Here is a 9,060-nt window from a genome sequence, read left to right on the forward strand (position 1 = left end):
GCATGTTTTCAAAGGTGTCTGAACACCAGTATGTATTTTATTTATTTTTTTAATTGTCATCAAAGGTCAGATTTTTTATTTTCTTTCTTTTTTTGTAAAGTTTAAATGCTCTGTACATAACTTTTTTGGAGACAATGGTGCTTCAAACTACTTTAGTACGATTGGGGACACATAAGACTACTAAAACCGGACATTTCTGTTAAGATTCGAAGTTATTAGCATTTAATTGACCAATTTTGGGTTTTTGTACTAAAAATCGTAAAAGTTCCCTTAAAAATAAAAAACGCGAATTACGTACTTTAAAGAACGAAGACCGTTTTTAAAAAGACGAAATATTTTTATTTGGACAAGTTGTTCGTACAAAAGTTACATCAAGACTGAATTTTTAATAATGCAATATAAATGGTGAGAAATTATAATGTTGGCTTTTCCTGGAATGCCGGCTATTTGATACTGCAGCGTCGGCGCTCCTTGGCCGGGTCGTAGACCTAGTCGGCTGGTTGAACGTACTTATTCGGTACGTAACTCCTCCCTCCTAAGATGAAGTTTTGGATGGGACAAACAAAACTTCTGGAGACTGTTGGGGTTGTGCGGCATCCTTGGTATTTTTCTTGCATCTTCTGAACTTTTTCAGACAAATATAAATGATCCCTATAATGGCGAATATATATAAGGGAATCGTCCAGGGGTAGTGGCTGGAAGAAGTTGAATCTGTTAAGTCTAGGGGTTGAAGTCTATTTCCTTGGAGTTGCACTTCACGTAGTTCGTCAAGTGAGATATCGTCGACTTGGAGTTTGGTTTTTTCGATTTTCTGTTCGTGTATTGTAATTTCAGGAAGAAATAATGGTTTTCCCTTGGTTTCTCCCTTCTCGTTGGTGTATCCATGTCCGGAGGTTTCGATGCTGCATTGGTATGGGATTTCGATGAGGAAGGATCCTTTCAGCATCACAAAGTCGGTTTCGTCACATCGGGTTTGGACTTTTTCTTGTTGAGGGAATATGGCGATATAATTCGATTCGCTGACTTCCTCGATTAAGGGCTTGTTCACCACTATGGTTGCTGTTTGGCATACGGCTTCGTTATATTTTACTTGTAAAATTGAAAAAATACAATCGCTTTCCTGGGTTCCATCTATCAGGTAGTTGTTCGGGCACAGGTAGTTCGGGTTCAGATAACGACATGGTCCAGAGTCGTATTGGAACATATCATTACTCATTGTGAAAAAGGAGTTTTTTGGAATAATTGTGGTAAAATTCTGAGTGGGTATTGAATAAAGGTGGTAATGTGAGAAGGTTTCGGGATGCACTAGAGGGATATGCAATGCAAAAATTAGTTTTGTATTCGAAAAATATGCGTCAACAGGTGTTATATCATATTGTTTATAGCTGTCCTCGATTTCTGAATATACCAATTGATCTTTAGAATGATACTTCAGAAGCGAATCGAGTATTGATTTTATATCGTCGATAGATATTATACTATGATGTAAGGTGCCAAGTTTAGCGAAAGAAATGGCGTTTTCAATATTGGTGAGAATTGAAAGTAGTGTATCCAAGTTGAATTTTATTTGTGTATATGTATCTAATAAGGACAAAAAATGTGTGCTATTATTGTTAAGCTCTTCGATACTTTCTTTGATCACATTCTGATTATGAATCATGAGTGAAAATGTTTTATTGTTATTTTCAAGTATTTTGTGAGTCAATGATATTTGTTGATTCAGAGAATGAACAATTTGATTTTCGTTATTTTGTAATTTTTCAATAGCTGCGTCGTAACGCTGGGCATCTTCCTGATCTAAGTTACCGGAAACAAATTTGACAATATTTCCAAGTCCATTGATCAACCCTCGTTTTTTTCGAATCGCTAAGGGGTAGATTGATTGGAGTTTTTCTTTAACTGATTTCAACTGGAAGTCTATATGTTGTTCGGTGTATTGATGTTAGGATGTAAGGTAGGTTGAACTGAGGTCTTTCTGATTCATGAGTGATGATTTTATTGCATTATAATGATGAGTCAGTTCTCCGATTTCTTCTGAAATTGGCTTGAAATCAATATAATGAAGAAAGGTGTGTGTGGCTACTCTAATTTTTGCTGTCCCTAGTAGAAAGGGCAGGATCCCTGGGTTGTCCTTCAGGTTCGTTATTTGTACGTTCTTTGATGATGTTAGGTGGATTATCGTCAAGAGTAGGAGGGTCCTGTAACAAATTCGACTTTGTTACGATTTTTCGGGGTTTTTGAAAATGTTTTTGTGGTAGGTATTACGTTTTGTTTTTAGTTTCAGTCCTTGATCGGTGACAACAGTTTCTTTTATGAATGGAACGTTCAGTTTTTTCCCACGAGTTTTTACGTTATGTCGATAAACTTCGCCATCTTCAGGATAGCTGACCGGATTTTCGCGAGTGAGATTTTGTTTTTCTATTATCTTTTCTTTTTGTTGTTGGGAAGTCTCGTGAATGTAATTGTTGCACTATCGGCTATGATTTTTAGTGGTAGTCCGTGGAACGACATGAATGTGATGAGACTTTCGACAATAGAGGAAGCGTTTGCGGATGTAAGAGGAAAAGCCTGTGCATATTTAGAAAAAGTATCTATTATCGTAAGGAATTTTTGACCGTTGGCTTGAAAAACATCGATATGAACGATTTCAAATGGTTTTTTGGGTGTTGGTGTTATTTGAAAATTTATTTTTGGTGGGTTTCTATCATATTTAGATATTTGACATACTTCGCATTTGTTGATATAATTCCTGACATGATTAGCAAGGTTGGGCCAATAGTACTTTTTCTTAATTTGTTGTATGGTTTCTTGAATTCCGCGATGGTTTGTTTTTGTTTCATGATTATAGACTAATAGTTCTTTCTGTCTGTCATCGTTTGTTATATTTTCAAGTTTCAAATTGCATTTAATTAATTTGAATGTGTGGTTTTTGAAAGTTTGCGTCATTAGAGTGCAAAGGTTTTCGTACATTTTGTTCGATTCGTCATCATTGAAATAAAATGCATAAGTTTTTCTAGGCTGACCAAAATCACTGAAAAATTTTATGATTGGAGAAAGGTCATTGTTTACTATGTATATGTTCCATATTTTTTTTATGTTTGGTTCCCATAGCGTTTTTCTGGTTGTTTTTCTTGGCAAGGTTGATTTTGATATGTGGATTTGATTTTGAAAGACATTGATAGGTGATTCACTTGGGTTGATTTCTTGTACGGGATTTTCAGCATTTGTATGTACAGTTACATTATTTTCTTCGGGTTCATCAGGTTCCTCGGGGTTTGAAATCAATTCTTGAATCATATTTTCTTGTACTGAGCTCGATGTGTCGGTTTCTACTCCGATTTCGGCTTCGTTCGGGGTTTCGTCAAGGTTGTTAGATAATGAGATGTTGTCTTGTTCTGGATGTTTCTGTGTAATGTTGAATTTTTTCATATATTGTAAAAACGGGGAGGTTTCTTCAATATCTTCTAGATTTGTCCTCGCACTGCATGGCTGTGGTTCTACTTCATTGGCGTGGATTTCAATTCTTGAGAGGGCGTCTGCATTGGTGTTTTTTTTTTCCTTTTTTGTACATAATTTGATAGTCGAACTCTTCTAATTTCAACTTCCAACGGACGAGTCTTGAATTTGGTTCTTTTAAAGACATCAGCCATTGAAGTGGTTTGTGGTCAGTATAAATAAAAAATTTTCTACCAAAAATGTAGGGCTGGAAATACTTCGTGGCCCATACAATAGCCAAAAGTTCTTTTTCTATTGTGCTATAGTTATGCTCCGCGTCGTTCAGTGTCCTAGATGCATATGCAACGGGACGGTCAGAACCAATAGGGCCCTGTGATAAAATAGCACCTATTGCCGAATTTGAGGCGTCTGTAGTAAGGTTAAAAGGCTTGTCAAAGTCTGGGTACTGTAATATTGGGTCATTTGTCAGAAGAGTTTTGCAATGGTTGAAAGCTTTGATGAAATTTTCATCATGCTTGATTGTGGCGCCTTTTTTCAGACAAAGTGTAAATGGTCTTGTAATTTTGGCAAAGTCTTTTATAAATTTACGGTAGTATCCCAAAACTCCAAGAAATGATTTTATTTGTTTCGTAGTTGTTGGGATGGGATATTGCAAAATAGCTTTGATTTTATCCGGATTTGGTTTAACACCTTCTGATGTTACAATGTGCCCGAGAAAAGAAACTTCTTTCTTGAGAAATTCTGATTTGTCAACTTGAATTTTCAAGTTTGTTTCGCGTAGCCTCTGAAAAACTTTTTTCAGGTTGATTATATGTTCTTGTAAGGATGTTGAGTATACAATAATATCATCCATGTACACTAAACATATATCATTCTGGAGACCTTTCAAAACGTCGTCCATCACCTACTAAGGGTTGCTGGGGCGTTTCGCAACCCGAACGGTACCCTCAGGTACTCGTAATGGCCATTCTCGACATTGAAGGCTGTTTTTTGAATATCTTCCGGGGCCATCTCTATTTGATGGAAACCACTTGCCAAATCTAATGTAGAGAAATACTGGCACCTGCCGAGTTTATCCAATACATCGCTTATATTTGGCAGCGGATACCGGTCTTCAATGGTTTTCTCATTGACTTTCCGGTAGTCCACCACAATCCTCCATTTCTTTTTCCCACTGGCGTCCGGTTTTTTGGGTACTACCCAAATAGGTGAAGACCAGGGCGAATTACTAGGTCGGATAATATTTTGATCTAGCATTGAATTTATCTGTTTTGCAACTTCTGCCTTATGGATAAAGGGATATCCGTAAGATTTAGTGTATACAGGAAGCTCATCTTTCGTTTTTATTTGATGTTTGACTATATTTGTGAAAGTAAGCTTTTCTCCTTCACGGTGAAAAATATCTGAATATTTTTGGCATAATTTGACAATGTGCAATTTTTCCTCATTATTCATATGGTCAGTTCGAATGAGATGTCGGATGTCATGTTCGTCTGTTTGTAAGGGGTCAATATCTGCATGGTAAAGTTCATAGTTTTGAACAGAAAATGAATATGTATTGAGTGGCTCAAACAATTCAATTTCGCAATTTTGATCGTTCGGATTTTCTAGCTCTACCATAGCGTATCCATTATTGGCTCTAGTTAGTGTTTCTCTGATGAAACATCCATTGATTTTTGTAGGGGGTACGATTATATCACCTGATAATTGATTCACAGGGATTTTTATTTTGGTCCCTGTGTTTGGTTCCAGTTCGACAAAAAATAATAGCTTTTTCTGGGTCTTATAGTACTGAATGTAGAGTTGAGAATTTGGAGTATATAAAATTGAATTTGAGAAATCGATTTTGGCATTCATTTCTTTAAGTATATCTAACCCGATCAATCCATCGAAATATTGATGAAATTTAAATAAATGAAACTTCAATTTTTGCTGAGTTGAACTCTTCGAAAGATGGAATGCTAGCACAATAATCACGCTGTGATTGTTGAAAAACTGATGTAACTACGAAGGGTTCTTTAAAAATATTTTCAGAGTAATACATTTTTGCAATTTCGGGATTCAGGAAAGATTTGGTTGCTCCCGTATCTATCAAAAGTTTCATGTGTGGATTTTCGATTTGAATGTAAGGTAATTCTTTTTTGTCATATATGGTATTGAGGTCGATTATGTTTCGTTTGGGTTTGGCCCCGTTTCGTGAAAATTTTGATCGTCAGTCTCGTCATAATAGGAGAATTGTTCAGTTTCGTCAACGTATTGTTCGTTTGAAAACTCTCCCTGTGGAAAATCACATGTTTCATAGTCTTTATCGTATTCAATATTATGAAGTTCTTCGAAGACGAAGTTACGTCTCTGATTTGGATTATTCTGGAAGTGATTTCGAATGGGTTGTTGAAAGGAAGGTCTATTTTTCGAAAAATTCTGGGTACTGACAATGCTCATCGGGGTTGGTTGGGAAGTGGATAGCCCATTGTTGGGTTTCCAAACATTTCGCGGTGCTCCGAATACTTGGCTGTTGGTGAAGTATTTTTTTTGGGGCACATTTTGACGGGGTTGTATTTGAATTGGTCCTCTAGGAAATTGAGGTTGGTTAGAAAAATTTCGATTCTGTTGCAGTTGTCGAGGAATATTTTCTTGCATTTGGGGTCTGTTCGGCTGAAAATTCTGAGACTGTTGAACAAAATTGAAATTTTGGGGATTTGATATGGTTGGTGACTTTTGAGGGGTGAAATTATTGAATTGAGATTTTTGTAAATACCGAATGTTGTTATCTTCGATGATATATTGTTGTGCTTCAGCTAAGTTATTCGGTCTCATTGATCTGATCATTGAACTTTGGGGTTCTCTCAAACCAACAAATAATGTATGCAATGCATGTGAATCATAGAGTAATTTTTTGCTTATTTTCACTTGCTCGTTTACCTCGTGTAAATTAACATAGTTATGGAGAAGATTGAGCATAGAAACAACTCTTGAAAAAAAATTTTGTGAATTTTCATTTGGATTTTGTCTCAAGGAGCCTAAATCTGATAATAAACTACTTTCATTTCTCTGATCGCCAAAGTGAGTGATCAATAAATTTTTAATGGTGTTCCAATCGTTACTACCGCTAATAGAAAAAATTTCTTCTGCCGGTCCAGTCAATTTGGAAAAAATACTGTTGAGTAAAAGTTTATTTTGTGCACAATTATTATTTGCGGGAGTGGCGTCCCAATAGGTGTTCAATATATCGGTACATGTTGAAATAAATCGATAAAGTCTGCAAGGGTTACCATCAAACTCTGGTATGATTTGCAAAAGTTTCAAATCAAAAACTGGTGTTACTGCCATGATAGAATCGACTATATTTCCTAATTGTCTAGTTTGATTATTATTTATACTAAGAGCTTCTAGTGATTGACTTAAATCTAACTCAATTTCTGCACTGATATCACCTAATGATTCAGGAAAAATTGAAGAGCTTGACATATAGGATCACAAAAGGGAACAATGAGTAACTCACGAAAAATTCCTTTCCATCGTCTGGTGTTGGAGATTTCGGGTACTGGGATCCGCCTCTGGAACCGTAGTTGATCCGATGATGGTACTTTCAGCTTCAGAGTTTTTTCGTTGCCGAAACGACTTATCCGGTTCTTCTCGATGAAGAGTTGAAACTCAAGGATATCTAAATCGATAGATGCCTTCGAGAATCCTACCACGACTGCGCCAATTACGTACTTTAAAGAACGAAGACCGTTTTTAAAAAGACGAAATATTTTTATTTGGACAAGTTGTTCGTACAAAAGTTACATCAAGACTGAATTTTTAATAATGCAATATAAATGGTGAGAAATTATAATGTTGGCTTTTCCTGGAATGCCGGCTATTTGATACTGCAGCGTCGGCGCTCCTTGGCCGGGTCGTAGACCTAGTCGGCTGGTTGAACGTACTTATTCGGTACGTAACTCGCGCTAGAAAATAAAAATGTTAGTATGAATATGTTCTACATGGGCTAGTGTATCACCCCCTTTAAGGTTTGCACCCAGCTACCAAACACCCTGTATATTCGTGTAATGTATATTATATATATATATATATATATATATATATATATATATATATATATATATATATATATATATATATATCCTTTTTGTAACTTATATACGAAGGTTATCTAGTGTCTTCATTCAAATAAAGACGTTATAGAAGGTGTGTTGAAAATCTGTTTTTCCGTTAATCAGCTGTCGCTCCCATACGAACGACAACTCTCAGAAGTTGAGAAACTTGTGCGAGCTAAGGACTAACGAAGGATTACCTTTAAACGTGTGATTCCTAACACGGTCGTTTAGCAAGAGCATATATGCAAGACAGTATACGCACAACAATGACACCAACCACAGATACGGAGAAACCTGAAACTAAACTACACGAAAAATTCGAAAAACACGTCTTAGCCCATCCCCCTCACATTTGTTCTACTGATGCTTCATGATGTTTTAAGCTGTTTTACACGGAAAGCGATAGCTCCTGTGTGACACTGTATATATATATATATATATATATATATATATATATATATATATATATATATATATATATATATATTAAATTCTACAAAAAGGATTTGAAGCCTTATATCTTCTATTAATTATCTGCGAGTGCTTTCGACAGTTGGTAGTACTGTCATCTTCTAGGTACCCTCAAACTGCAGTTTGAGGGTGCCTAGAAGATATTTAACGAATAACCGAATAATAAAATAGCTACCAAAGCAGTTCTCACAATTAGAACTTTATACACCAGAGTCAAAGATAAACCCCCCCTCAATTCTCGAACGAATGTGGTATATAGTATTCCATGTCAATCGTGCAACAAAAACTATGTTGATCAAACGTCAAGAACTTTAAGCTCTAGAATAACCTCTCACAAAAGTGATTGTAGACACCATCCTGAAAGATGCGCGCTAGCCGAACATTACAACAAATTTGACCACCATATGAATTTTGATGCCACTAAGGTCTTAGCTAGTGAAACAGATTTAACAAAAAGATCCTTTCTTGAAATGGCATTCATTGCTGAAAATAAAAACTGCATTAATAAAAATTAAAATTAATTATCTCAGAGAGATATATTCCTATCTTTTGACGTTGGATAAAAATCCATATAACAATGTTTCAAGGAATCTATCAAATCTAGCATCAAGAGAATAATGTAGTTAATAAATTTAATTCAATTGTTATTATCCTCACTTCACTTTCAAAATCTACCCACAGGTAGAAATTTCCAAAGAATTCTTTACTGTTTGAAGTTGGTAACAACTTTTATACCACTAATAATATCTCAGTCATCACTTTACTCTGCCACGACCACAAATGCAATTGAACGCTGAAAGATGGTGGAGAGACATGTGCTTTTGCACGAAAGTCAGTCCGCATTGTTCACTTGCAAAGCGTGCATCGCGAATGTACCAATTCGCGTTTGTGGCAGTGTAGAGATTAAGTTAACTTGCGACGTGCAAATCGCGAAAGTGACACTTTCGTGTTTGTGGCAGTGTAGATTTTGTGTCATTTTTACATTCGTTACCTTGTTTCTACTATACATTTTCAGTTTTGTGTGTAAAAATGA

This window comes from Leptinotarsa decemlineata, unplaced genomic scaffold (genome assembly GCF_025532065.1).
Source record: "Leptinotarsa decemlineata unplaced genomic scaffold, Ldec_3_MD MMD2_P_RNA_scaffold_9, whole genome shotgun sequence".
NCBI lineage: Eukaryota > Metazoa > Arthropoda > Insecta > Coleoptera > Chrysomelidae > Leptinotarsa > Leptinotarsa decemlineata.